This window comes from Callospermophilus lateralis, chromosome 18 (assembly GCF_048772815.1).
Source record: "Callospermophilus lateralis isolate mCalLat2 chromosome 18, mCalLat2.hap1, whole genome shotgun sequence".
Classification (NCBI taxonomy): Eukaryota; Metazoa; Chordata; class Mammalia; order Rodentia; family Sciuridae; genus Callospermophilus; species Callospermophilus lateralis.
This window is the reverse complement of record NC_135322.1, coordinates 40453601-40480973: the sequence shown is the minus strand read 5'-3', so window position 1 is coordinate 40480973 and position 27373 is coordinate 40453601. Positions and strand designations below refer to the sequence as shown.

General features: G+C 39.3%; 1 protein-coding gene across 3 annotated transcripts in view; it reads right to left on the bottom strand.

Annotated features, from left to right (window-relative positions):
• The window catches only part of Nup93 (nucleoporin 93), a 98365-nt gene that overhangs the window by 43366 nt on the left and 27626 nt on the right, over positions 1–27373 (bottom strand). Inside the window, exon 1 of one of the 3 annotated variants that reach the window (XM_076838468.1) lies at positions 20456–20537. The exons of the other annotated variants lie outside the window; for them this stretch is intronic. The gene's annotated coding sequence lies outside the window, so the exon portion shown is untranslated. Of the gene's footprint in view, positions 1–20455; positions 20538–27373 lie in introns of those variants that run through there. 3 annotated transcript variants of the gene reach the window in all.

Here is a 27373-nt window from a genome sequence, read left to right as displayed (position 1 = left end):
AGGCTTTTTTCTTAACTCAAATGTTCAGATTAGTCCCAGATACTTGTTTTCTACAAAAATTTTTTAACAGTTTAACTCATTTTTTCACAGACTGTAGCTTCAAAAACTACCCTTAACGAAGGACGGGAATATAGCTTAGTGGTACCTAATTAGCATGCACGAAGCCCTGGGTTCAATACCTAGTGCTGCAAACACAAAAACCAAAACAACAACAAAACCTGAAGAAAGCAGTGCTAAGTGGAAGAGCCGACATCCACCAATTGTATTTTTAAAGCTTTTGTACTACTTCTTGCACGTGTATGGAAAGCCTCATTCAGCAGGTGGCAGCAGACACTGCAAGAGTGGCTGTGCGGTTCCACCATTTGGAGGATCAGCAGATCCACAGGCGCTGCAGGCAGCTCTAGAGCCACAGGTGGCCAACCCTGACAATATCACTTGGCACTGTGTGGGCACGAGGCCATCTGTCACTATCAGGAAGGCAGGTCCCATTTTACACATGGTTCCCGCAACTGGGCTAAAAAAAGGGTCACACAATTATGTGATAAATTTGAGTCCATTAAGGCAAAACAAATTACTTGCCCCCATGATTCAAACTGGTTTTGAGGATAGTCTACAAATTCTCACAGATTTGAAAGAACTTGTCTTGCCCAGGAGATTTTAATCTCAAGAACACACAGCACTGGGCTATGCCTCCTCTCAGACAGACCGTACTCTTTCAGGGCTGTATAAACCACTTTTCTTTGCAGGTCACAAGAGGACTGGGGAGAGGAATGTGACTTGCTCAGTGCTGCTATCTCACCACTTCCAGAAAAACAGGCCACTCTGGTGAGAGGGCCCATGATACCGCAGGACGTGCCAAGCTGGGTGGCAGGGCTTCTCTCCGCTCACTGCGGGGAGAGGGGAGCAGGAGCACTGGGTGACAGGGGAGAAGGCAGCCGGCCAACTGCTCTCAGACTGCTGAGGTAGCCCGAGGGAGAAAGCAAGGACAACTAAGCATTTTATCTCCTTCCTCCAATGACCCCCCCAGAGCCTGGCACACCTGCTAGGGCTAAACTCTGGAAGAAAGGGAGGGATTCTGAAGAGGAAACTTCTCTCGAGCTTTTGCAAATGGAATGAATATTAAGAGTGCACCAAATTATGTCTAGCTTCAAAGAGCAGCAGCAGAGCCCTCTCCTAACCCAAAGATATGAACAGACCTAAAAAATATGACTCCCACAGTCATTCTAGGTCCTCACCTAGATAAGAAAGATAAAAAAGATTCACTAAGGAATGCCAAAAGCCTTCCAATATGTCCATCTTGGAGATGGATTAATCCACATCCAAGGAACTTTGGGCACAAAAAACTGCACTGCAGTATAGAATGAGAATGCATTAACAGTGGCCTTTAAAAGAAAATAAAAGCCTGGGAAAGGATGGCAGAGGGTGAGTGTCAGAGTCCGTCAGTGGGAGCCAGCAGCTTTCGCCAGGCTGGTTTCTGCAGCGCCGGGATTAAGCCTAGAGTTCTACTTAGCAAGCACAAGGAGCGCTGTTAGGACAATATTTGGGAGCCACATCTCATATTAATTCCCTGCTGGTACACGGTGTCAGTCATTTACACTGCAGTCGAAATCCCAGCTCCTCCTGCTATGCAGCAGTGCTTATGCTGATGGGATTGGAGGCCAATCGCAGGCTGTCACTGTAAAGGGAGCTTCGGTTTTCCGGCAGTTTCTCCTCACTCAGAAATTCTCTTTTCAAAAATTTATTTGTTTGGAGACTACTAAAACAAAAGAGGTCTTTCCTTTTATAACTTCACATTGTCTTACAGGGAATGGGTCAAGGCACAGTACTTTAATTTCACATTATCTCTAAAACCTTAATTAAGTTTGGAGACATTTTGACTTTACCTTGTCAGAGCTGGGAATACTGCAGAATGCACCACTCACCACTGTCACCACAGGTACAGAAAACATGAGACATTGCTTAGCTGAAGTGGCAAACACAGGCAACAGAAGGAGGCAGGCAAGACAATACAAACTGCTAGAAACTGAGGAGGAGCGGAATCCTTTCACTCAGTCCATTCTTATGCAGGAGAAGGAGGACCCTGCACTGTGGGCCCCTCACACCCTCAGCTACAGGCCTGACCTACTGGGGGACACTTTGAGAATGCCTAGCTTCATCCCAGCTCTTGATGAGCACCTACCTCACCTTTCAAGCCAAGCCAACACAACAGACCTAAAAGCTTGTCTTGCAGGACAGATCTTATTTTTAAATGTTGTTTGTAAATGATAAATTTATAAAAGCATATCGTCTTCAAAACAAGCCCACAAAGACTCCAAAGCACAGCTTAGTGTCATTTCTGGCACAGCTGAAAAGAAACACTTTTGTGAGTTAGGTTGCTAAGGCAAAGACAGACTTTCCTGAAAGCTCAACCCATCAGTCACCAGCAAGCCCACAAAGAGAAAGAAATGGAGTCAGAGACAGCAGCACAGTGCAGCACAGATTAGGAGTCAGGTGGTCTGGATTTAGGGCAAAATCAACAGCTTTTTGGTGTGTGACCTTGAAAAAGTTATTTAACTAGAGTGAATCTTGCTTTACTCAACTGTAAGATGAGCTGCTTTTGCTACATAATCTCTTTAAGACCATCTCCAGAAACACTCCCTAAGAGATGGGAGTAGACAAGAAATTAGCATCGTCATTACCAGTATGGCTACAGTTTACTTGCAAAATAACTCACACCTTAAATCACAAAAGAAATATAATAAACTTTGCTTTTGAAGGCAGAGTCATATATATTTTGTAATAGGCAAACCCATAAAGAGCCAGAATGAAAACCAGAGACAAATGACAGATTTTCATAGGAATGCTTAGGTGTTCTTCAGTTTCAAAAATCCATCCTATATTGGAAGGAGTTAAATTCCTATACTAAAAAAGATGACAACACAAAGCAAGGAATTTCAGAAGCGTTAATACAATTTCTTAAAAGCGACATTCAAAGCCATCTAGATAAGTGCTAATTGAATCTTCACTTCCAGAAAATATCAAAACTTAGATATCTTCTAACAATAAAAAGTAACTGTAAATTGGCAAAGCAGTACTACTAGAGGCGTCTTCAAACTTGACTGAAGGAAAATAACTCCTGTGGTCCACCTCTTCTCACAGAGCTCCTGGTGCCGCCATTTTACTCCTTGCTCACTGCCATCTTAGTGCCACAGAATGACTCTTAGCGGGCTAGCTGGCGTGCTTGCTCATCTACATTATGGTGCTGCCAGAACAGTCAAAGGGTGATAAGAATGTATTGTTTGTCCCAAAAAGAACCAGTCCCTGATTTTTTACACCAGCAGGCTAAAATTTGAAGAAAAAACTGAAGAACTTCAGATTGAAGAGATTCAGGAATCCTCTGCAAGTATCAGAGAAGAGCCTCTCCCAGCAGCCAAACTTAAGTGGACCACGGTGGAGGCAAAGAACAGAGGAAGCAACTGGGTGTCTGCTACCTCCCCAGGTACGCAGTGCACAGCTTTTTACAAAACCAGCAACAGAAAATAAGACCAGACTCTTCAACCAAGTATTGCTTTAAAAAATTTCCAAGGAAGCCTTTGAAGAAACCCTCATGTCATCCAAACATTTTATGCAAGCAAATCTGCAGTTAAAATGGAGTTCTAATTTGCTGCCCTAAAATTCTTTTATTTCAAGGTGCAAGTCTTTTATAAAAATCGAGGGGGAAAGAATCCATTTGCTTTCTACCATGTTATTTATAATTATTATGTTAAATGCAATCCACACATACATACAAGACTAAAAAAATTACATCGAGATCTAGCCCTTATGCTGCAAGCTAATATTAGGACCACAGATTTACGGAATCTTTGTAGGATTCTAACCAGGGCTTACAACTAATGAATCTTTGTATGATGTGAAGAAAACTGTTTCTAGTTTCAAACATCTAGTAATTAGAGAAAAGACCATTCAGTGACTAGAATGAACAGCAGCTAACACAACAAGACCCACAACAGTTGGCTTGATAAATTTGATATCAAGTTAAAAGGATTCTCAGATATCCAGTTCTGTGAGAATTCAACTCCTGAAACAGCTACTTAAGCATTCTGAGCAAATTCTTCATGGTACAGTTTACTATAAAATACACTTACTATAAATTCTTCAGGGTTTAAAAGATAAAAAAATTCTTCAGCTTTTAAAAGATAAACATACAAATCAAAATTAAAATCTACTTGCTCTCTCTTAGGAACAGCATAAAGGAACAAAGAAATAAGCCAGGTCAAATCCAATTAATTTTAAGAATCAAGAGTTAGAAGCTTACAATTACAAACAAGAGTTTTATATGAGTAGCTTTGAAGTCACAACTATTAATTAAACAGAAGGCACTAGAAATTATCCCCATGAGAGTGACAGTCTCAATCTATTGATCTTTGAGGATAAAATCTTGTTTTGTCAAAATATTTTTTTCTCTTATGTATTTGGAACAGCTATTACAGGTCATTAATATGGAAGCACTTTCTTAATAACAACAACAAAAAGCACTAAAATCCAGCAAGTCTTTTCAGGAATGGAAAAGAGACTCTTAAAAAGACAGTGAAAAGAAGCCTAAACTCCTATATTTATCATATTCAGATTTCCTTTTTCTCCCAAGTATCATTTCCATCTCAGACTAGTAATAAACTCAGACTTCTCAACAACCTAATTAATGAATAATTAATTAAAATCATTTGCTAAAATCACTCATGAAACCCATGTTTCAAGAATACATAGCATACCTGCTTTTTAACACATACCTTAAAAAAAAAATACACCCAAGAATCTCTGTGTTGTATCTTTCCTATTTGCAGCATTTCTTTAAAACTCTATTTTGCTCATTCAACCAAAGACAAATTTTCGACCTTTCACCACTATATAAGAAATACTTACTGTAGACAAAAGGATTCCATTTTCTTTCTGGGAATGTTCTCCACCCTCCTAAAGTACTCTTCTACACAGTGTACAAATTCATTTTCTTAGTTTTACAGTAACAAAGCTCCTGTGCCAAAGAACCTAATGTAAATGAAATGGCCCTGCAGTTGCCTTCAGAATCCAGTTCACCTCGACCATGATACAGCTAATTGTTAAAAATGGTGGCTGAGACATTTTCCATACATTAAATTAAGGAGCTCTGATGAAGGCGCGGGCATCCACCCACTTCAGACAAAGGAAAATAATTTGCAACTGTACCAAGGCACGGATAATTGAGTCATCTCCCATACAGGGTCAGTGTTAGAGGTTTCCTCCATCTTTACAAAATGCAAACCACAGCTTATTGTCTCATCTCAGAAATCAATTCCTTGCAGTGCTGCACTGGGTCAGAGTTTTACAGGAATCTTAGTCATGGGTAAATCCAGACTTCCAGTGCTGAAGGGAGCCAAATTCTCACAGTTCGCCCCCTTCCCTGAGCAGCTCTCCTCCATAACCCAGACTTGACAGCTCAAGCCTTCCTATTGTTAAGAGTAAAGAAAAGTCCTATACCTCTGAAGGGAACTAAAACCCTCAACTAGGTAAGTAATTTCAAAGTCTGAGCTTCAGAAAGAGATCCAGACCCTACAGGTCAGGTCCCACAATACTAACACATTTCTTGGGATGAAAAATTGCATGCATCGTCATTTTTGTTACTGTTTTTAAGTAAAGACAATAAACAAGCTGCTTTTTAATGTTGGATTTAAGGCACTTTAACTTTGAAATTAATCTAGGTATTAAAAGTATCACAGGCAACATTATAATCCTATTACTCTCCAGATAATGTTTACATGATTTAGGAAGTTTAATTTCACCTTCACAAATCACAAAAATATGAACTATATTTAAAAGACACATACTCTTTTGAGGTTAAATTTGAGAAATAAAAAGTAACTATATTAATCTAAGTTACCAATAAATAATAAATAAGGAGTCCACATCAGGTGTTACTATTTCATTCTTCTCACTAAAGCTTTATGCTAAAATATTTCCAGCAAGATTATTCCAAATATCTCTGTTGGCAATTTTTCCTAATTACTAAATATAAATGACTGGATTCATTGGTAAGGTATCTTATACACACACACATACACACACACACACATACAAAAAAAAAACTACACACACACACATGCACACACTCACCTAAAATTTTAAAGAAGGATCTGCTTTTAGCAAAGAAATTCCATTTCCATATTTCATATCATACAAGAATTCTGCACTTCACATGTCTCTTCTAAAAATTCTAAAGAAAGTCCACACTACTTGCTACTTAAAGATAAAGTAGACAAAAAAAAAAATTCTAAATAATTTAACTATTTAAATCTTTAGGCAACTACCCCTCTGCCCCACCCAATAAATTTTTTAAAGAAAGACATTAGAATGGCAAGACACAAATCTGAACAATTCTAGAAGAATCAAGTACTTTTCTATCAAATGATTTAACTGCTTCCAGATTCATCTGAAATTTTTAAACCAACAAGAACCTTGTCTTTCAGAGGTACTGCAACATGCTGTCACTGCATTTACCAGGGTGCATCCGTCTTAATTTCTTATAAACAGCAAGCCTACCTGCAGCTGTTCAATTTAAGGAGTTGCAGACCGGCTGATGCTGCTGGTCACTGCAGCTCTTCCATACCTTCTGCGTGGGATGAGCTCTGAAAAGCGCTGCTCAAGTTTTTCCCACCCCAATTGAGGGTTAGGGGTGAACTGAGGGTTAGGGGTGAGAGGTGGGAGAGGAAGAAGAAGAGAGGAAAGAAAAGAGAGAAGAAAAAGGCAAAGCACGACCCTTCTGCAAGTGCTGATGACTGAAGCACTAGAGTCCAATTAGACAATGAGATCGCAGGGCTCCCTGAAAAAGGGTGCGCTGCAGCCCCCGGAGCAGAGCACTGTCACCCAAGGTGCTCCACGCAAATCCAGGGAAGTGAGCTATCAGTTTGAAGGCACAAACTGATGGGAGTAACAGTTTATAGGTTACAGAAGGGTATTTTATTGTTAACGGACTGTACCAAGTTAAGATTTAAGAGGGGGAGAGACAACATGTAGGCAAGCCATGCTATGATACTCCCCCCACACCCAAGCCACTGCAATTACTCTGATGTGAATTTTTGATGACTTCCGACATCTTGCATGGTTAATAATCGCTTCAGCTGTCATGTTTGGTTAATGTGGAAAATGCATTTGCTGCATTGTGATGCAGTGCTATGACCACAGATTGTAACACCAGTTGTGAAGCTGGTCCCTTAACTGAGCAGCAGGAATTTGCACATGCCACAATGCTAAAATAAATGGTAATTAAAAGATTTTATACAGCAGCAGACAGATTCTGCCATTTTAATCTACAGAATGTGTAGATCCAACATACAGAAGCATCTAGGATCACTGTGCCCTTGTCAGCCGCACTGCCCTTCAACCAGAACAGTACATTCACCATCTTAAATGTTTGGCCTCTTACTAGTTAAAAGATTTTGATACTATTTAAATAACTCTTCAGATTAATTATAGCTTTGAACAGAACAGAGGTTATTTGCATTTCAGGAATATACAGCCAATGAAACTGTCAGTGACACAGGAAAATGCAGACCTTTTATTAACATATGCTCAGCTCAACTGTCACTTCTTTGTACAACATTTAGGGGGAAATATATGATGTGTAAGTAATGAATATTCCCCTTCTACCATTATAATTTTTAAAAGTGCTCCTCAGAAAGGGATTTTTTTCCTCCATGGTTTAATGTATAACCTGAAAATTAAAGATTACATTAAAATACTAACCTGTTTTTCATTGCGATGAAAGGAAATTCAATACAGCAAGCAACCGGCAATTACAGGAAAGCTTGTATAAAAAAGCAAAGATGGAACCGCACTAAGATCCCAGTACCAGATGATTAAAGTCAGGCCAGTCAGGTAGTGAAGCCATCATTATGGTGCAGATAGCAAAAGAAATACCAAGAGAAAGACTATTCCCTCTCTTCACAACAAAACCCACAAAGACTAAGACTGTAATCTATTGGTTGCAAATCTAACACCTATACTGCAGAAACTGAAAGATGTGTGATACTGGCTAGATTTCATATTTTTATATAAATATTAACTTGGCTATTTAATACCTACAGTTTAGCTACTTAAGGCTGCTTCATCTATATCATCATTTTTGTCTTTTAAGAAGCAGAACCAACTCACAGACTTTGTTGCTTTGAAATTAAAAAAATATAATTGGCTTATTTTCTTACATTAGAACTTTTGCCAATTAAATGCCCAGAGTTGAGATGTTTCCAACATTTCTGCCTTATAAAAATAAACAAACAAACAAAAATCTCAAGTAAACTAAAAAGAACACAGGGACACACTGTTGTCTGAGCAGTGAATAACAATGAAAGAACTTATGTTACTAACATAAAAATCAACTCATGATTTCCTTTGTTTTATTCATTGTGATAGCACCAAATGCATAATTTGGAGGTGCATGTGTTAACAAGCACTGTAAAGCTGAAGAGCTTTCTAGTTTTGTTTCTTGCCCTAACTTAAAATTAACTGCACCAACAGTGCTATTCGGTGCCATAGCAGATGTCACAGTAGTTGTCGCTATCATTCAACAATTTAAGCTTTTTTTTGTTCCAGACCCAATACAAGGTACCACTAACAGCTCAGAAACTGCACAAGGAGGAAGGGAGGGAACGGGTGTTGGGGGTAGCTTTGAAATTAACCAGGCTCAGCTTATGCTCCAATTACTGAACAAAAGACAATCCTGGGGGACCTCTTTCTGAACCAGTGCAAGAAGCAAACTCTTTTGTTTCTGATCAAATAAATACTGTATTGGAACATGGTGGATATGCGGCAATAAGGAGTCTCTGCCTGGGGATTGAAGGGGCAAGAAAAAAGAACCCAAAGACCCAAGTGTGGTTAAAGCAAACCAGTTCGCTGATGTAAATCTGTTCCTGAGAGAGACATCTGAGGTTCGCTATAGGGGAGTGAGAAAACCCTCTTTTTTAATTTACTAAAAAAAAAAAAAAAAAAAAAAGCAAAAAACACACCGCACTGAGTCTGTTAAGACTTTTCTTCCTCTTTAGTAAACTGCCAACAAATAAAGAGGATATTTCATTATGCTGGAATAAATTCTAAACTAGTTCAGATGCTTTCTTCCTCCAGTAACCTAAGGAAACCAGGCAAGAGGCTGGGCTTGAGGGCTTGAGTTGCAGAATATTCTGGCTGCAAAGGACCTCAGAGTAGAAGGGACTGAAAAGTGGTGACTAAACTGCCTTCAGACCTGATGCCTAAATGTGGAGGCCATAAAAACAATGGGAAGGTGCCACCTAATGAAGGAGATGCTCCTTTAACTTGTTTTGCTACCAAATGACCATGAAGTGCTCCACTATTAGGTAGTTCATTATTTAATTTTGTGTTTGACCTTACACAATCCTAAGCACCAAAAACTAAAGCAAAGAGAAAAGGGTAGAAGATTCCTGGGCCCAATATATTAACATAAGGGATAATACAAATGCAGAGATATAGACTAGAAAAGGGAAGTCAATGCCATTTTATGGTTCAAATAGAATTATAATAATCACCGGGTAAAATATATTCAAGCAAACAAATATAAAGCTATACATGTGCAGGACTTCAGTCAGAAATCAAACTTCTACAAATCTGTGGTGGGCACTGTTCTCCAGGTTCACTGGGTTGCTGGGAAGATCAAGTAATACTACTGGCGGGTAAGTGCTTACAATGATAGAGCATGACAGGCCATGTGACGTTGGGCAATGACTCCCCACCTTCGCCTCCCTGGCTTTGTGGGGCACAGCTGGAACCAGTTACCTTCCCAGCCCACCACCCTAACCTTCTCTTGGCTCCCCTCTTCTCACTAAGACCTTGTCCTTTTGCCCCATGCCATACATTTCCCATTCCATATATTCATCTCACTGCCATGACTCTTACCTCTAGGCCAGTGGCTCTAGAAAATTCTGTCAGAGCTATTTTCTGGTAAGACAATGATGATTCTTGCCCTGTCTCTAAGTGCTTTGGAGGCATTTCCACTTTGATGTTCTGCCAAAACACCAAAAGTTAAAATGAGATCTCAACTCTTAATCTAGTCACTCTTCCCAATTTCTCGGCCTGGACCAAAAGTATCAATTCTTCTTGCTTCAAACCTCATGTTCTTTCTGAACACCCTTCTTAAGCCATCAAACATCAAGTGTAGTAGATGCTTTATTCTAAACGTCTCTCACGTGTCTCTTCCTCTGCTCTCTCAGCCACCACCATGGTCCTGGCTGCATGATTACAACTGCCTCTGAACAACAGGTCAGCAGGAATCTTTCCACTAACCAAGCCGACTCCCATAGGCATCCCCATGCTCTCCCGCCTTTCTCTGTGACCCTTACCTGCTCCCACATTTTCGACAGCACCTACCACCTACACTGGGTTGTGTGGCAGTCATTCCATCTATGTCTGTCCCCACCTCCTGACAGGTTTACTACTTAGCACAGACCTTCTGAGCTCACTTCCCTGGCCTCAGGAGGTCACTGCTCTCACATCCTCCTCTTTCACTATCTGCAAGCTAAACTCACTTTGTCTTTCAACTGATTCATCATCACCCTTTGGCTCCTTTGAACTCCTCTGAGACTTAGAACCTGCACCACTCCCTCTCAGTTTTGCCTTTCACTTTACAGTTTCTTGGGCATTTTGATCCTGACATAGGAAAGTTAACCTTGGCTTTCTCATTTGAAGACAAGGAGCTTCTAGAAAGCAGAATTTATATTTATTCTAATTATCTTCAGTACCTACCCTTAATGGGCACTCAACAAAACCACTTCACTGATTTTTATTAGTGTTCTCTAGGCCAGACCCAGGCAGATGCAGACAACTGCTTAAAGGGAATTTAAATATTACTTTTTGTTTATTGTTTGTTCTTTCAAAAATCTCTTCAGCTTCCTGAAATAATTGCAGCCTTAGGTGGTAAGACAGATGCTGAGATGGTTCTTGGTCAACACGCAGAAGCGTCAAACTCTTCTTGGTGACTAAGCATCATTACCAACAGTATTTACTTCCCAAAGTCGGCTTCCAGAGGGCCTGGCCCTGACCCAAAGTCAGTGCTGTGGTATTCACAGCTCATCTGTCCTTACAAATCAGCTGAAAGTGAAAAAGGAATCTGCTATCTTATAGCAGACATTTCATCCTGTATGTTGTTTTAAGCAATTTAGGCAGTCAATAAAAAAAAAAAAAAAGACAGTTTCTTTATGTTTTTACTTTGCACTAAAACAAATTAAAGTTCACTCTCTCTTGCTCATACTCAAGCTAGATTGCCCAGGGGTCAAAAAATAACAGGAAAAAGGAAGCCCTCCCTTCTTGGAGAAGCTGAAGAGTTCCTCCCGCCCCAGAGCTCTCTGCCTCTGCTGGACCATCAAGCAAAAAACGGTAGGAGGGTTTATAAGCAGGTTGGATACTTAATGCACCTGGGTGAAAGGAATTTTAAAAGTAAGATTCCCACGTTAAAATGTTTTACAGAAGAATTTCCCCAGTAAAGCAGTTACTAATGGGCCTAAAATGGGAGGAGGAAGCAGACATCACAAATATTCCTCCAGCGCAATTCGCTGCAGTTGTAAGCAGCCTCCCAGGTTTCAGAAACTCAGAACAGCTCTTTTCCTATCAGCCAGCCTGTCTGTCTGTCTGTCTCTCTCTCTCTCTCTCCCTTCTCGCAGTATCTAACAGTCCTCAGTATTCAGACAGAAGGAACAAATGAGATTCAGAGAAAAACTGGCAGAATATACAAGACATTCTACTGCAATAAAAAATAAACGAAGGGCTGGGATCGTGGCTCAGTGGTAGAGTGCTTGCCTGGCATGTGTGAGGCCCTGGGTTCGATCCTCAGCACCACATAAAAAAATCATAATGATAAATAAAGTTCTAAAAAATGTTTTAAAAAATAAATGAAATAATAAAGTATATGAAGACTCATCAAACTCATAACCATAAAATTTCAAAGGGAATTTCATTTTCCTTGCGGCAAAAATTAAGAAAATAAGGTGTACATATTTATCTTATGTTCCTTCAACACTTCTTTAAACATGTACTTTATAAATGGATTTCATTAGATGTCAGACAAATGTTAAAAAAAAAAAAAAAGAAAGAAAGAAAGAAAAGAAAAGAAAGAAAATAAGGTGTAGAGAAACTCAGAATCTGGCCAAGGTCATGAAGTGACCTAGCCCAGATCTGGCTTTAGCCTAGACCTTGGCTCTCCTGCTTTCTCACAGAACTCTTCTCACAGCATGATGTGACACTGCATGGGAAGAGCTGCCTGAGTACAGGTCTGGGCGGGGTCTCCGTCTTGTGGAACTTTAAATTACTACATGGGGGTGATGGTGGTTGCAAAAGAATAGCTTCTAGCTTGGGAGTCCTTGTTACCCATGTACTTTACACGACAGATGTATCTCTTGCCAGGTTGATTGTAAACAGAATTCTTTTAGACAATTTGTATTTTAAATCCAATAGGGAAGTTGTTATATGAAGAAATACTAAAGCTACAAACATTGTCCCTAGATTTCTTTTATAAATCCAAATACTCATGAGATTGGATTTGCTTATCAAAGCAGCTTACTACAGAGAAGGTAGCACTGTTGGAAGACAGTGCCTGCCTAGCATACATGAGGCCTTGGGTTAATTCTCAGTACCACTGAAAACAAAAGCAAAATCAAAACAATAAAAAGAAGAGTTCACTTTATTATTACTATTATTTTAGAGAAGAACACTAAAATCTTAAATTTCATATAAATTTTTTCTACACATATTTCTTATTCTGCTACAGCTGGAAAACACTGATGAGACCAGATACTGGTTAAAAATAAATAAGTAAATAAATAACTCCCCAATAAAATAACAGGGTTACTAAAACTACCCAGTCCTCAACAATTTATAATTTTTATTTCGCTTTGGGGTCAAAATTTCATATTCACTAACATACAAACTATAAGATCCTAAATTTTTTCTGTAAAGGAAACATGGAGACATCCTTTTACTTTCTCATTAATCCATACAGTAAAATTAAATATGGCATTCTCAAAGCTATAAGTGAAATTTGGCACCAAAATATGATAAAACTATATTCAGGGATATGTCTTAAGAAAAAAGGAACTATAAAAGATACTAAACAGAGTAAAAATTTACATGGGTAATAACAAAATGAGTTTGAAACAGAAAACAGTGATGCCCTACGGGATACTCATCCTACATGAAGGGTGGCAGAGGGGAGAGGAGCTCCTCGCTTTTCAAGCACCACATCAGGCAGGACAGTCACAGCAGAGGAGGACACAGCTTTGTCTAGGCCCCAGGAATTTACATAGTCCCATAAAACACGGTGTCAGGTTTTTATCCCTGTACTATGCCCTTCTCATCTCTAAAGCAGGGACAGAGATCTGCAATTCTAAAACATTTTTTTTAAATCAGGATGATTTTATAATCTGCCTTCCCTGCACTGTTCTCTCCACCAGGCTTTCCGCTGGGACACATGGAAATGTATCTAAAATGGCTTCTAAACAATGGTATCGTTTTATTAACATGTTTCTTAACAGTAATCCTACAGCAAAACGTTTCCAATTCTACTACTTTTCCATCTCATGTCCTCAGTCAATACTGGGACAGTTCAAATAACCAAATTCCCTCAAAAGGCCTAAAGCACTAAAAATATAACAAGGGCGAAGTCTATATTCTATCCACATTGGGAACTTAACAAAACATATACAGGAAAACTGTCAACAAAGTGATCAGCGTATTAAGTTGTTGAAGGCTGTTATTCAGAAGGTTTAGAAAATGTCTACACAACTACACATTGTCAAACAGCCTTTTCAGATTGTAGTACTTCTTGGCAAATTTCCATTTAGAATTTAATCCAGTGAAGTATTTTGTAAAGCTACCTATGTCTTATTGGAACTTAATCTGGTAAAATGCCCCATAAAGGTACCTATATATGATTTCTAAAATCAAAAGACAATTAAGTCTTATGAAAAGTATATTGAATCTGGAGCCAGAAAAACTGGATTTTAACTATACATAAGTCATTTGCCTCATCTGAAAAATGGGAAAATACCCCAACTATCTAAAGAATGCCACATGAATCTTCAACTGCCTATACAACAGGGTTATTCTATAAGCAAAGAGAAGGCATTTCAAATGATTTCTAAAACACAGGCTGCACATTTTAATACATTTTTCAAATATGCAGACTGATTTAGACATTTCCAAGGAAATATTTTATTCTGCCTTCCACTTTCTCTCATGGCATCTGTTGTTACTAGCAACTAAAGAAAAGTAAAATCTAATGTCATTAACAGTAAACCCAAGACCTACAGCCTTCATTTAATTGCAGGGCGGGGGAGGTGGACAGAGAAAAGCAAATGCAAAGTTAAACAGAATGAGGTTGAGAAGCCAAGGAGGAAGGCAGAGGAAATCAGGCTGACAAATAAAAACAAGAAGTCCATCTTCCTCCTCTCCTGGCTCCTACTGATGGCAGACGGAGTGTGTAATCTGCTGAAAGACCAGATTTAAGGTCTCCTTTTGGCATAGTCCATCCATGAATTATTAACGTTCGAAGAAGCAAAAGCACATCCGCTCACAGCAATCAGAGAGGATAATGATGATTAACCAAGGTGGGATTATTAATCCCCCACATCCCTTTCCTATGTGTCTCCCTATTTTCATTCTCCTCTGGGTCTGACTGCTTTTGGGGCAGTATATTTTGAGCTACAACCTTAACATCAAATTTGATACCTCCATAGTAAAAAACTATAATTGACAAATTATAAATCATTTAAGAAGAAATATACACACATATTCTAAACATACATATTATTGACCACTATGATTCTGATGAAGCAAAGAAAAATAATGGTGGTTACAAATTCTTTCTGGACTCAAAATCTTTGAAGATGAACTGCTTTGCAGGCTGGTAAAAAATCCAGGATTAATCACAGGTGGACTAAGCTGAAAGTCATCTGAGTCATCTGGAAAAGTAGGGTCTTCCTAGACTTCGGTGCTTACCGTGACCCTGTGGGTCTCACACTGGAGCACCTGTTAAAACAGATTCCAGGCCCCACCCCCAGGGACAACATCAATTTGCACTGGGCCTGAGAGTTCCCAGGGGGTGATGATGCTGCCTGTGTAAGCAGCACACTACCACCACTAACTAACTAACCAACCAAAAGCTTGCTTCTAGTTGCCAAAGGTGTGCAGGGCATGAGAGGAATTCAGAAAGAAATTAAAACCAACCTAAGGGAGAAGGAAGGTTAACTCAAAAGATAGAGATGAGACCTGTGGCTCTGTTTCCCTCCTCGCCCCAATGACAGGCCAAGATGCCTCAAGGGCTCTGCAATAGGAGGATGAACAGTTAACAAATGGCCTACGTGAACATGAGATTGAGAGGTAGATTAATTTATAACTTCTTCCCAAAACATGAGAAACAAAACTGAAGTCCTCTTTTTCCTTGGCCATTTTCTTCCCTACTCTCCCCTCTACTTAGGATTTGGTTTTAATGTGTCATCTATCCTCAAAAAATGAATAAACCCTAACAGTCTCACTCCAACCTCAGTTGACCATGTAACATAACAGAACACTCTTCCAGACCCTCAATACCTAGCTGAGTAAGACTCCAAAAACCAAAAGTAGAAAATTAGCAGAGGCCTTAGGCAAGGGCCACAAACAAAGAAATGCATTTTGAAGTACCTATTAAAAGAGTAAAACATGAGCAAATAGCTAGATGGATAAATAAAATCTGTTTTGGGGGCATTTGCAAATGCACAAAATGCAAACAGGCACTGCAGCAGAGAAACAAGAAAGAGGCCCACCTGTGGAGGGCACAAGGCCAGGCTTCCACAGGCCCAGGGACACAGAGCCACCTCACACCCAGATGTGCTGAGCGCATGGGCAGGACAGCCTTGGCGGTGCACAGTGCCCGGCTCCAACATCCATCGAGCAGCGAATCCTTTCACTATTAGTACTTGATCAGGGAGAAAAAGGAAGAAAACCCTACTGAACAATATTCTCCACTTCCTTCTATCCCTAGTAGCTCTAAGGATCTGGTACCCACTTCTCTTAGTAATGATAGCTCCTGAGGATACTTAAAAGGCTGAGGCAAGGGGGGAAGGTGGCAAAGAAAGAAGAATGCAAAGGAAAGGAAGAGGGAAAGGAAGAGGCAAGAAAAGACAGACAAATGGAATGAAAGGATGAAGGAGGGACAGAAAAGGAAAGAAGAGGGAGGGAGAAAAAAGCAGAGGAGGAGAGATCAGGGGTAAAATAGAAAGCAAAAAAAAAAGTGGGGGGCAAACAAACAAAAAACCTTTCCCCCAATCTGCTCTAACCCTGACGCTGTAGTCCACCTACAGTTCCAAATATGGCACCTGTGCCAGGTTGCCGCCATGCATTTCTCTTGGCAGCAATGACCTACTCAGACAGCACAAGGCCAGCAACAGGCTCCGGTGTTAGGAAGTTCAAACCTCCTGAGCTCCTTCCCAGGAAGGAGAGCAACACCTGGTCACTTTCTGTTCCAAAGTATAACCTCGGATGGGAACATAAGGTTTGTCCCCACTCAGTAGAATCCACAGGCTCTTCTAAGTAGCATTTTCATCCTTAGAACTGATATAGTTAACCAGCTAGTTTTTCACCTAGGAACGAAAAATGGAAATATCACTTCAAAAAAATAGGGAAGAAAATGTCCAAGAGGAAACAGGGACAGAACTTTAAAAAAATGCAACCAGCAGTGAAAGAATTGGCTTAGCATCTCTGCAGAAAAGAATAGTATAGAAGTTATCCAACCCAGTCCACTACTTGACGCCTTCTGAGGAAGGTATGATAACAAGAATACATAGCAAGTTCCACCTTCGATAATAACTAATCTCTTTATCTTGATCTCAGTTTCTTCTTCTTCTAAACAAAGAAGATGCCAACACCCTTTGGACCCATCTTAACTCTGCAGTGACGAACATGTCAATGATGTGCAAAGCCCACTGAAAAGTTCTATGCAAATGGCAACATTATCATGATGCACTCCTCAGAGGTCACACAAATTTCCTGGCCTGTTACTTCCCCCCTAAATCTTCCAAATTAGGACAATGTCACAAATCTTCTCACTAACCAGCCTTCGAAATGATTTGAAGGGGATAATGAAATGATGTACCAGTTGTGAAATCTACACGTTTCAAATCACATTTCACTCAATAGGAAGCTTTTTCATTACAGAATAAAGGAAATAAAGGAAAAGACTGCACATAATTTTAAAGGAATTGATCACCTCTAAGCTGTGAGGGCTATTTTTACAGTCTATCTCTAATACACACTTCATGTGCTAATGTTAAAAGATACCTATTTTCCTTGTCATTTCAAACAGAAGATGTCTCAAGTATCTGGTCAAAAAAGCTCAACATTTTTAAAACAGTGGCTGTTCCAAGAACTTCACAGAGCAGTCTAACAGTCAAAAAAAAAAGTGTGTCATGGAGCCATTTTCTAAGTTTTCTGAATTAAGCATGTCTTGCTTTTGTAATTAGGTGGGGAAAGTGAGTTTCCATCTGGTTCTCATTTATACTCTCAAAATCCCAGATGTGCCAGGCACAGTGTTGCACACCTGTAACCCCAACAATTCAAGAGGCCGAGGCAGGAGGATCACTAATTCAAAGCCAGTCTCAGCAATGGCGAGGAGCTAAGCAACCCAGTGAGATCCTGTCTCTAAACAAAATACAAAATAGGGCTGGGAATGTGGCTCAGCAGTGGAGTGCCCCTGAATTCAATCCCCAGTACCCCCCCCAAAAAAATTAAAATATCCCAGCTTTCCTTGTCATCTCACTCCCTCAGCTTTAACTCCAAGTTGAAGGCACACCTTCTAGTTTCGGTCAAGAGTGCCCAGCCTGTGAAAGAAGAAGGCAGAAAGTTCTTTACAACCAATGATCACTTCTGAGCCGCTGCCTAGCTTCCTCCACAGAGCAGGACACTGCACAGCCCTGCAGCTGGATTCTAATTTCAATTCCATGCCAGGAGGGCAGTACCAGGTGAATGCTGAAGTCACTTATGCAGTGTGCATAAGTGTGACCTATCTTGCACACTCAATGCCACCCCTTTTCAGTTCTCTGCCTAGTCTTCATCAGTCTGTTTCGTTAGTTCACATTTATTTACAAGGGCAGTTAGTCCAGGGAGGAAGAATTTGCATAAGTCAGGAGTTCATGTTCTGTGGAATGTCAACTCTTCATTTCATGCTGTCTCCTAGCAGTGAATAATTTTGCTATAGATATATTCCTATATTCTGGAGTATACATTAAGTTGAGAGCTTTGTCTGTGTCTTTAAAAACCAAATAAACATAATATCCTCAGACAGCCAAATCATATTACACGATACAAGATTTCAACATTCCGGCACACTGCCAGAGCTTAATGGCCAGTTAGACGCTAAGTAAGGAAATGGGTCTGCATTAAACCTACAAATAAGACAACAATCAATAGTTCAGTATTACAGTAACAATTTGATGTGCCCTTTAAATTGCTTCTAGCATCATCCTTCTAACCCAAGCTCAGCTTCAGAAACAAAACAAAGAAGGTCAAGCAAGAAGTTGAACACAACCCATTTTCACAAGCACAACGCTGCTCCAAGATTTCACAGAAATCCTTTACAGTGTACCTGTAGGGCAGCAAACCTGAGAAATAATAGGCTGGGCTTTAGACAGTAAATTAAACTGACAGCTCAGCAAGCAGAAAACTGTGGTAAAAAAGCAAGCACCTGGAGATAAACCAATGAAGCAGGCTTGGCTTCCTGTGAAACTGGCCTCCCCTCAAAACCCAGCAGGAGTTGTACTGAGGATTAGAAAGTATGCTCCAGTTTTTCTCTCAATAAACGTTAATTCATCGAGTTCATGTAAATAAAACCAATGCCCACCAAATCCGTCTGAAAAATGGTTCCTCTTTCTCTGGCACTGTGGGCTCTCTATTTATTTTGCTCTAAATATGCAATCAGTTACACTTCTATTTTATACTTCAAGCCTGGCATACTTAGCTTCTGAAAGTCTTGGGTTCCCTTTCTGGGAAATGGGATTAACAGTAAGTATCCATCTCAGAGAACTGCTGGGAAGAGGAGATGAAGAAGCCCAGAAAGCGCGCAGCACAGCGTCTGGACATAATCCATGCTCATTAAACCTCAGCTTTGCCTCCCTTGTGTTAGGTGGGATAAAAGAGAAGACAGAAATTTAAACTTGTCTTTTTCTTTTTTTAATATTTATTTTTTACTTGCAGGTGGACACAATATCTTCATTTCATTTTTTTGTGGTGCTGAGGATGGAACCCAGTGCCTCATGTGTGCTAGGTGAGTGCTCTACCACTGAGCCACTACCCCAGCCCCGAAACTTGTCTTTGAATGGTGGTGTTTCCCTGCACAGGGAACGAGGGAGGGAGGTACTAAGGGAGGGAAGGAAAAAAAAAGAAGACAGGAAGGGAAGGAGGCAGGCAGGCAGAACTATTTAAACTCACACTCCTAGAGTATAATCAAAGGAGCACTACCAATCTGTAGAAGATAAAGTACAAATACTGAGAATCAGCAGTTAGAAAATTTTATAGCAATCTGACAGAGTAATTTTATGTCTATTGAATCTAATTTTAAAAATCAGGGCTTGTATTTTACATGTCTTTATTTCACTTTTTTCTAATGATTTATTTTTATTGCATTTTATAAAAGTATCTCTCATTCTTAGGCAAGCCAGGCTGGGGAGGGAATTGGTTAAGAAGCACTGATTTGCTAAAAAGAACCTTGAATGAATAACACCCATCACTGAATTCTTCAACATCCCGGGCAGCCTCATCACAGAACCAAGTGTTTCTGTAAACGCAGGTAAACCTCAAAGGATCCACCAGGCCCTGCTCATTTAGAGACAAGTCATGCTGACACAGATTGATATGCACTATGAATAAGAGAATCAACGAGAGAACTGGATACTCTCAGCAAATACTACACAGTGTTTTCTGAAATTAAGTATATCATAATTTTCCATGATTGTTTCTACTTGATCCTGAGACAGTAACAGCACTGCAAAATACTTAAAAAAAAAAAAAAAAAAGGAGTGGAGGAAAGCCTTTCTCATATCTTTTTGCTCATGCCAGTCCAAGAAATAAACCAAATTAGGCAGGAATAATAAAAAGCAGCCTGCAAATCCACACTCCCACTTATATTCTGCGGACCTGATCCTCCCCTTTGTTTTATAAATTAAACAAACAGCCCAGTCCCAGCTGTAAATATGCTTTATAGGACAAGGTCTCTTTCTGAGCAATTTCTCGGCAGGGTGTCACGCCCAGCCCTGCTCCTCTGCAAGCTCTGCAGCAGTGCTTCAAGCGCCACAGTTTGCTAAAGAGCACAGGCAGGATTTTGCTGAGGACACCTCAGCCTCGCAACCACTCCACAGTGAGAAGAGAGGTCTGACCCTCTGTCCTCCATGATAATTAAAGTGGCACGTGCACCACTGCTGACCTTGTGATCACTGCAGACAAGCGGCTTTCACAACCAAGGGACTTCGGCCTGCATAGCTGCCAGCAACCAGGACTCAGGGAACTCACTCAGCCTCTCGACGACGTCTGAAGTGCAAGATGGAAGCTGAGCGTTTGTGAATCAGAAAAAAATTGCTTTAAACAAAAGCGACACACACTGGTTCTAAATACAGGTCCTGTAACCGCGGGATGCTGCTCCCCACCTCCTCTTGTCTTTTCCTGGTCCTCACCAAACAAATGAATGACAAAAGGAAGTGAAACTAACTTTCCTCCATTGGATCCACTCTCTGTTTTTCACAGAATGCGAATTTGTAGGGAGCCCCAAAGTTTTTTTTTAACTTGGGAGCGACACTTTGCAACTACCACCAATCAAAAGAGCCACGTCAGGATGCAGGCCTGAAAGCTCCGAATCGGATATTCCAAAACGGAAATAAGAGATCACAAAGCGCTGTGGCAAGCAGATCAAAGTGGTGCACCAGGCTGCCATCTGAGAATGACAGACTGGTCTACAGTAATGCATTCGATATTCGACGAGGCTTTAACTGCCATTTAAATCACATCCACTCCAGTATCACATAGTTCAGCAGATAAAAAGCCTTCCCATTTCTGGCTCCTGAAACCAAGCAATTTAAAGATCCCAGACTGAAGATGACAATACACGTTCCTCATCTCCAGAGTGCTGGGGCATCAATAGATATCGGCAGGTTAAGAGAGAGCAAGAAAAGGAGGGAGGGGATGATTCAATTCCAGTTCAAAGGCACCAGAGCCTCGCCAATACTGAAGTGCTCTATTAAAATGTTAGATAAATATTTTAGCTATGGGCTTGTTCCAAAATACTCTTATAGAACCATTCCAGCTTTTTTCTTCTTTAAGTTGGTAATTGATATTCTCTTGCTCACTACAGGATACAAGAAACCTCTGAGAAGACAAAAAGGCCTGTCATTTCCTGCTTGCCCAGAATGCATTCAGCATCCATTTACTTGCTTGTTCTGAAAGCCCTGCATTCAAGAGTAAGTGTGAATGGATAAATAAAAGAACTGAAATCTTATGTGCCTGGCTCACATAAAAGCAGTTTTTCACATTTTCTACAAACACATTTTTATTCCAAAGTTACCATTTTTAATTCCATTCACAGAATACTTTAATGAATCCCATGTTTTGCCACCAGAAACAATGCCTACCTTTTCCCTTATCAGGAACAGGAAAAAAATTAAAGTATTTCTGTTCTTAGTACAGTAATCAGCATTAGGCTACCTTATAATAAACACAAAACAAGATGGCACATTAGTCTGCCTCTGGGAAGACCCCATTTTAGTTTTTACAGGTTTGCTAGTTTTTCCCAGCTCAGAGATTTATGCTGAGTCATTTATGTATGACAAGAAACAGCAAATATTCATGAGTTTTAAGCAAGATAGTATAGACTCCATCCACTATGTTCACACATGGAACAAAGCATTACACGACTGTGCCTGAAAAAGAATCACCTTGCGTCTTTGCCACATGCAGTTCAGCCTCTACACCTAAAACATACCTGGTATCCCAGGAAAGGGCTTCTCTCCAACTACTAGTGTGGATCCATGAGAATTTGCTAGTGAGTTCAAGAGCATTAACTACAGTCTGTGTGAAGTCCAGTGAAGATAGCTGTTTTAAGCTCTAAAAGGGCAAAACACTAATTTCCATTTAAGAGATCTACAAATGCAAAGACAGGTTACTCTAAGCTTCCCACAGATCTCTTAGGGACAAGAGGAGTATATAAAGGAGATAAATAAACAAATGCTAACTAAAAACCTGGAATATAGAGGCATGGAAGAGTCTCATATTTTTATATTATGTGAAAAACATTAGAGAGCAAAGTCTTACTCCTTCAGAATTCATAGCCTATAATTCAAAATTTCTACTCATTCAATTTAGGCTAGGTCACCATTTTGCACAGAGGAGCAGCTCGAGCACATTCAGTACAAAAACAAGATGGAAGATAGGTGTGTCAGATTACTTCAATCATGTTTCAGAATTGTCATACAAAGTATCGGTGTGCAAACAGATGCAAATCTTTGTGAATGAATTTTATCTCTTTCTTAGATTTACTACAGCAGCTCTGTAAGAACTCTCCTTGGCACACATTTAGCCATTTTAGTTTCCAGAAACAGATGAAATGACAACTGCATTTCTTTCAATCTAGTCCAAGAATTAGGACACTGCTCACCCATTTCAACTGCACTTTCCCTCAACTGATGTGAACTAGGGAAATTTACCACACTTCTTTCTCAGTATTAATTGTTACTTAGTAATGTTCCTGAAGAGCTGCTATTAGCACACTAATCACTCTAGGCGAGTCTGACCCTCTTCTCAACAAACTGTTAGGATTTCTGCAATTGGTTCCCAAGCAACTCACCAATACTACAAATATACAATTAAATACAGTGAACAGCACAACTACTTTTCCTCTTCACTGTCATATACAGCAGTATCGAAATTCTCAAGATAGAAAATTAAAAGGTAAACTATTAAAATAACAATTTAGGTAATGAAGGGTTACAATATCACTGATTCATTTTTACACTTACCATTGAGTTTCTTCTCACTTTTTAAAAGATAAAATAAAAGTGGTTTGAATACCCTCTATCTTTCCAAGGACAGGAAAAAATATTATGGATACAGTGTGATAAGTTTTTGGCAAGTTAACCATCTTTGTACCATTAATTTGGATATGATAGATCAGTTTTCCTGACTCTAATTTTCTTATGGTTATTTTATCCTTCGTTTGAGACTTCTCTTTCTCTTTACTGATATAAGACTGATATTCATTTACAGATTTAGACAGATTATGAGGACCTTTGAAATAAAGGTTTTTGTTTTATTTCTGGTATCAAGAGCTGAGTTTTCACTAATATTAGAATTGACTGTTAAGTAAATTGGCTGCTAAGTCCAACAACCTATTCTTCATAATTTTACTTCGTAAGGAAGCATTAGAAAGCTCCCTTTTCCTAAGCAGTAAAGCCAACATATTATATTTGGAGGCTATGAAGAAGATGGATATGAGAAGACTATGGGAGAGGTAGTATCTAAGGAACTCTCAAGAGTCTTAGACTGAAATTAAAGTTTGCATATTGTATAAGAGCTACTCCATAGGGGCTACTCCAGGCTAAGGGAATATGATAAGCAAAGACCTACAAGTATAAAAGAAAAAAGAAAGGGCTAGCAACCTGTTAGTTGAAACACAGAATATACAAGCACAAGGCAGCTCCTTCTACCTGGGCACGTACCACCATTTATACCCATACTAATCTTGAAATCTACATATTTAACACTTTATGAAAAGAAGACTATTTCTTTTTATTTTTTTTAAAGAGAGAGGGAGAGAGAGAGAGAATCCTAATATTTCTATTTCCTATTATTTGGCGGACACAACATCCCCGCCTCTATGTGGTGCTGAGGATCGAACCCGGGCCGCACGCACGCCAGGCGAGCGTGCCACCGCCCGAGCCACATCCCCAGCCCAAGACTATTTCTAGTTGAAAAAAAAAATGTGTCTGTAGAAGTCTCTCAAGCATAATATAGACTGTTTGTTGATCTGTTTTCAGAGAGTAGCTACTACTGAACTGTGGAATCGAGTAGGGGTAGTCAGTCTCACTTCCCCAAGTCCCAAAGAGAATACCAAGGATACGATCAGATACATGGTTGGGACTTGCAGTCACCGGAACAACTAACAATAGATGCCTCATCCTAATACTTCATAATCCAATTGGCTGTCAGATTTGAACACATTTTATATTTACAAAGTTTTAAAATTTCTAGCACAATCCACTCTGGATTTGTAATGGAATGAAGTGTGGCCCCACAAAAAGATATGTGCAAGTTCTAACCCTTACTATTGGTAAACATGATCTCATCTGGACATAGGTCTTTGTGAATGTTAATTAAGAATCTTGGGATGAGATCATTCTGGAGCTAGGATGGGCCCTAAGTCCAATGACTGGTATCCCTACAATAGAAAGGAAAATAGACTGGACAAAAGGGAGAAGCTAAAGAGATGGCAGAGGAGCCCGGACTTACACCACAGGCCACGGAGAGCTAACACACCAAAAGGGGCAGAATCAAGAAGCTGAGGAAGGGAGTGCAGTGCTGCTTGATTTCAAATTTCTGGACTATGAAACTGTGAAATAAATTTCTATAGTTTATGCCACTCACTAAGTTTGTGGTAATTTGTTGCAGCATCCCTAGGAATGTAGTAGATTTATCAATAACACCACTGCTTTGACCTAATGCAATTTAGAAATATTATTTCTTAATGTTGGGAAACTACAGCTCCTGTTTTTAAGTCCTACCCAGGCTATTTCCACCCAGCCTTTTTGAAATACACACGCATTCTAGGGAAAAAGTCCAAAATATTATCGAACTACATAAATTTGCACTTTATTACTATATGATACAATTCCTTTTTTAAAATATTTATTTTTTATTTTTATTTTGTTTATTTTTATGTGGTGCTGAGGATTGAACCCAGGACCTCGAATGTGCTAGGCAAATGCTCGACCGCTGAGCCACAACCTCAGCTCCTATATAAGACATTTCATCCATGGTATATTGGTCTGTTCAGATCAAAGAAAAGATGTGTAATCTACCCTTAGTACTTTTTCTCCAAGGACAGGAGTGAGCTAGTGGATTTCTGTAAGAAGACTTGTACTCAAGTACCACAAAGTCACTTTGAATAGATCAGCAGTCATTTTAGCAGTATGTCCAATTACATTACTGCTCCTTACCTCTATTACACAAATTTGTAGGCCTTTTTATGGTCATTTCCAAAAAACAGAATCAATAAACATTTTAAGAAATTCTACTGTGATCATCCATATGTATATTTAAGTGGGTTTTTTAAAATATATTATCATTGCTGGCCACAGTAATTTTTTTTAAATGCAGTCTCGATGCAGGCCAACATCACTGATTATGACAAACAACAAAACAGTAACAAAAAAACCCATATTAATTTCAAGCTCCATTAGAAACAGAAGGAAATATAATCAATAGTTACCAAATTGAAAAGAACAATCTATACATGGGAAAATGCCCTTTCAAGCTTTTAAGAAATGCAAACAATGGACAATATAAAGTCCTGGACAGCATCTGTCAAAAGATGCATAAGCATTTCCTTTCATAAATAGTACTTGAAGGATCTTATGAAAGGATCTAATAATTTCACTCTGGCTGATATTTGGCATTTGAGATTGGGTACACTCTCTACGCCCCCCCACCCCCCAAAAAAAGTACTGGTTGAAAAAAATCTAAGTTTATATACAAAAGTTCATTAGATTTATGGTATATGAATTCAACAAGACTATTAAAATAAACAGGAAGAAAAGATCATCAGATAGCATATCTGGCTTTTCTAAAACCAAAATGTCCAATTTTACACTTTTTTCAATTACAAAATGTAACTGCAAATGTCCAATTTCACTTTTATTAGATAACCAACATGTTATGAGAAGAATTAACAGGACCACTCCATGCTAAAGATGCAAGGTGGCTTATCTTTTATATTTGGCAACTATACAAATCAGGGGCAGACATGATACTCCCTTGTGTATGTGAAGTTTAAACATTGACTGACTAAACCCTACAACAATTAAAATTCCCCAATCCTTATTGATAAACTTAAAACATTTTGGATCAGTCCAAGCCCCAGACTTTTAGATCAAAGCTGCATTTTTTTTTTCCTGTAAATCTTTGCTGGCAAGAAGATGAAATCAACAGAGAACTTCATGAGAACTTCAGGACTACCAAGTCTAGAGCTTTACTTCAAGTCTAGATAATAAACTTTTTTAAGAAAAAATATTTTATTTACTTATTTTTTAGTTGTAGATGGACATAATACCTTTATTTTATTTATTTATTCATTTTTATGTGGTGCTGAGGATTGAACCCAGGGCCTTACACATGCTGGGCGAGCGCTATACCGCTGAGCCACCACCCTCACCCCAAGATAATAAACTCTTAATTAGCCTCAAAAATTATCTTGGATTGATCATTTGCATTTCTGAAGCTACTGTAGAAAGTCCAAAAGAGGTGAATTTTTTTTTTTAAATGGTATTGAAGATCCAACCCAGGGCCTTGGGCACGCTAGGCAAGCACTCTACCACTGAGCTATACTCCCAGCCAAAGAGGTGAAATTTTTAAATGGAAACATCTTTAATCGCAAAATTCAAAGAGTTCCCACACAGGACCAAAATTCATGGCCATGCTCTTTTCAAATTAAGTAATTCTCTTTGATGTGACAAGCATGTATTGCTAGGACACTCTCTAATTGGGGGTGTTGCAGGACTGTGTTCTTGCATTAAGCACAAAGTTAGACGAGCTGATCACTGCTACTAGATACACTTATAAACCCGCCAAAATCTCAATGGAGTACCACATCAGTAGGATGCAGAAAGTGCATTAATAAATGCAATTGAGTATTCCAAATAGGTGTTCTAAGAATGCCAAAGAAAAAAGTTAAAGGCAGCTACTTTTTCAAATAAACATCTTTTTTGATATTTTTAACATTAAAAACACCCAAACAAAAAGAAACCAACCTTTTAGCCAATGCCATTTCTTTCCACACTGTTGGAAAGTTAGGCACTGTTCCTAAAATATATGTTGAATTTTCAAATTATTTGAGCTCTGTCCCATTCAGCTCACCTGGTCCCTGCTCCATGTGTTTGTTTATAGAACACCAAGCAGTTACACTGGAGGTGGAGAGGGGTAGCTAAAAAAAAAAAAAGTTTGAGTATACATGCTATTTTAAGATTACATGGAAATGAGAAGGCAGCTATACATTGACAGGCAAATATGATTTAATATATAAAACCAGAAAAAAAACCTGGACTTTCATACTTCGGGAACATATCAACAAGTAGAAAATTTA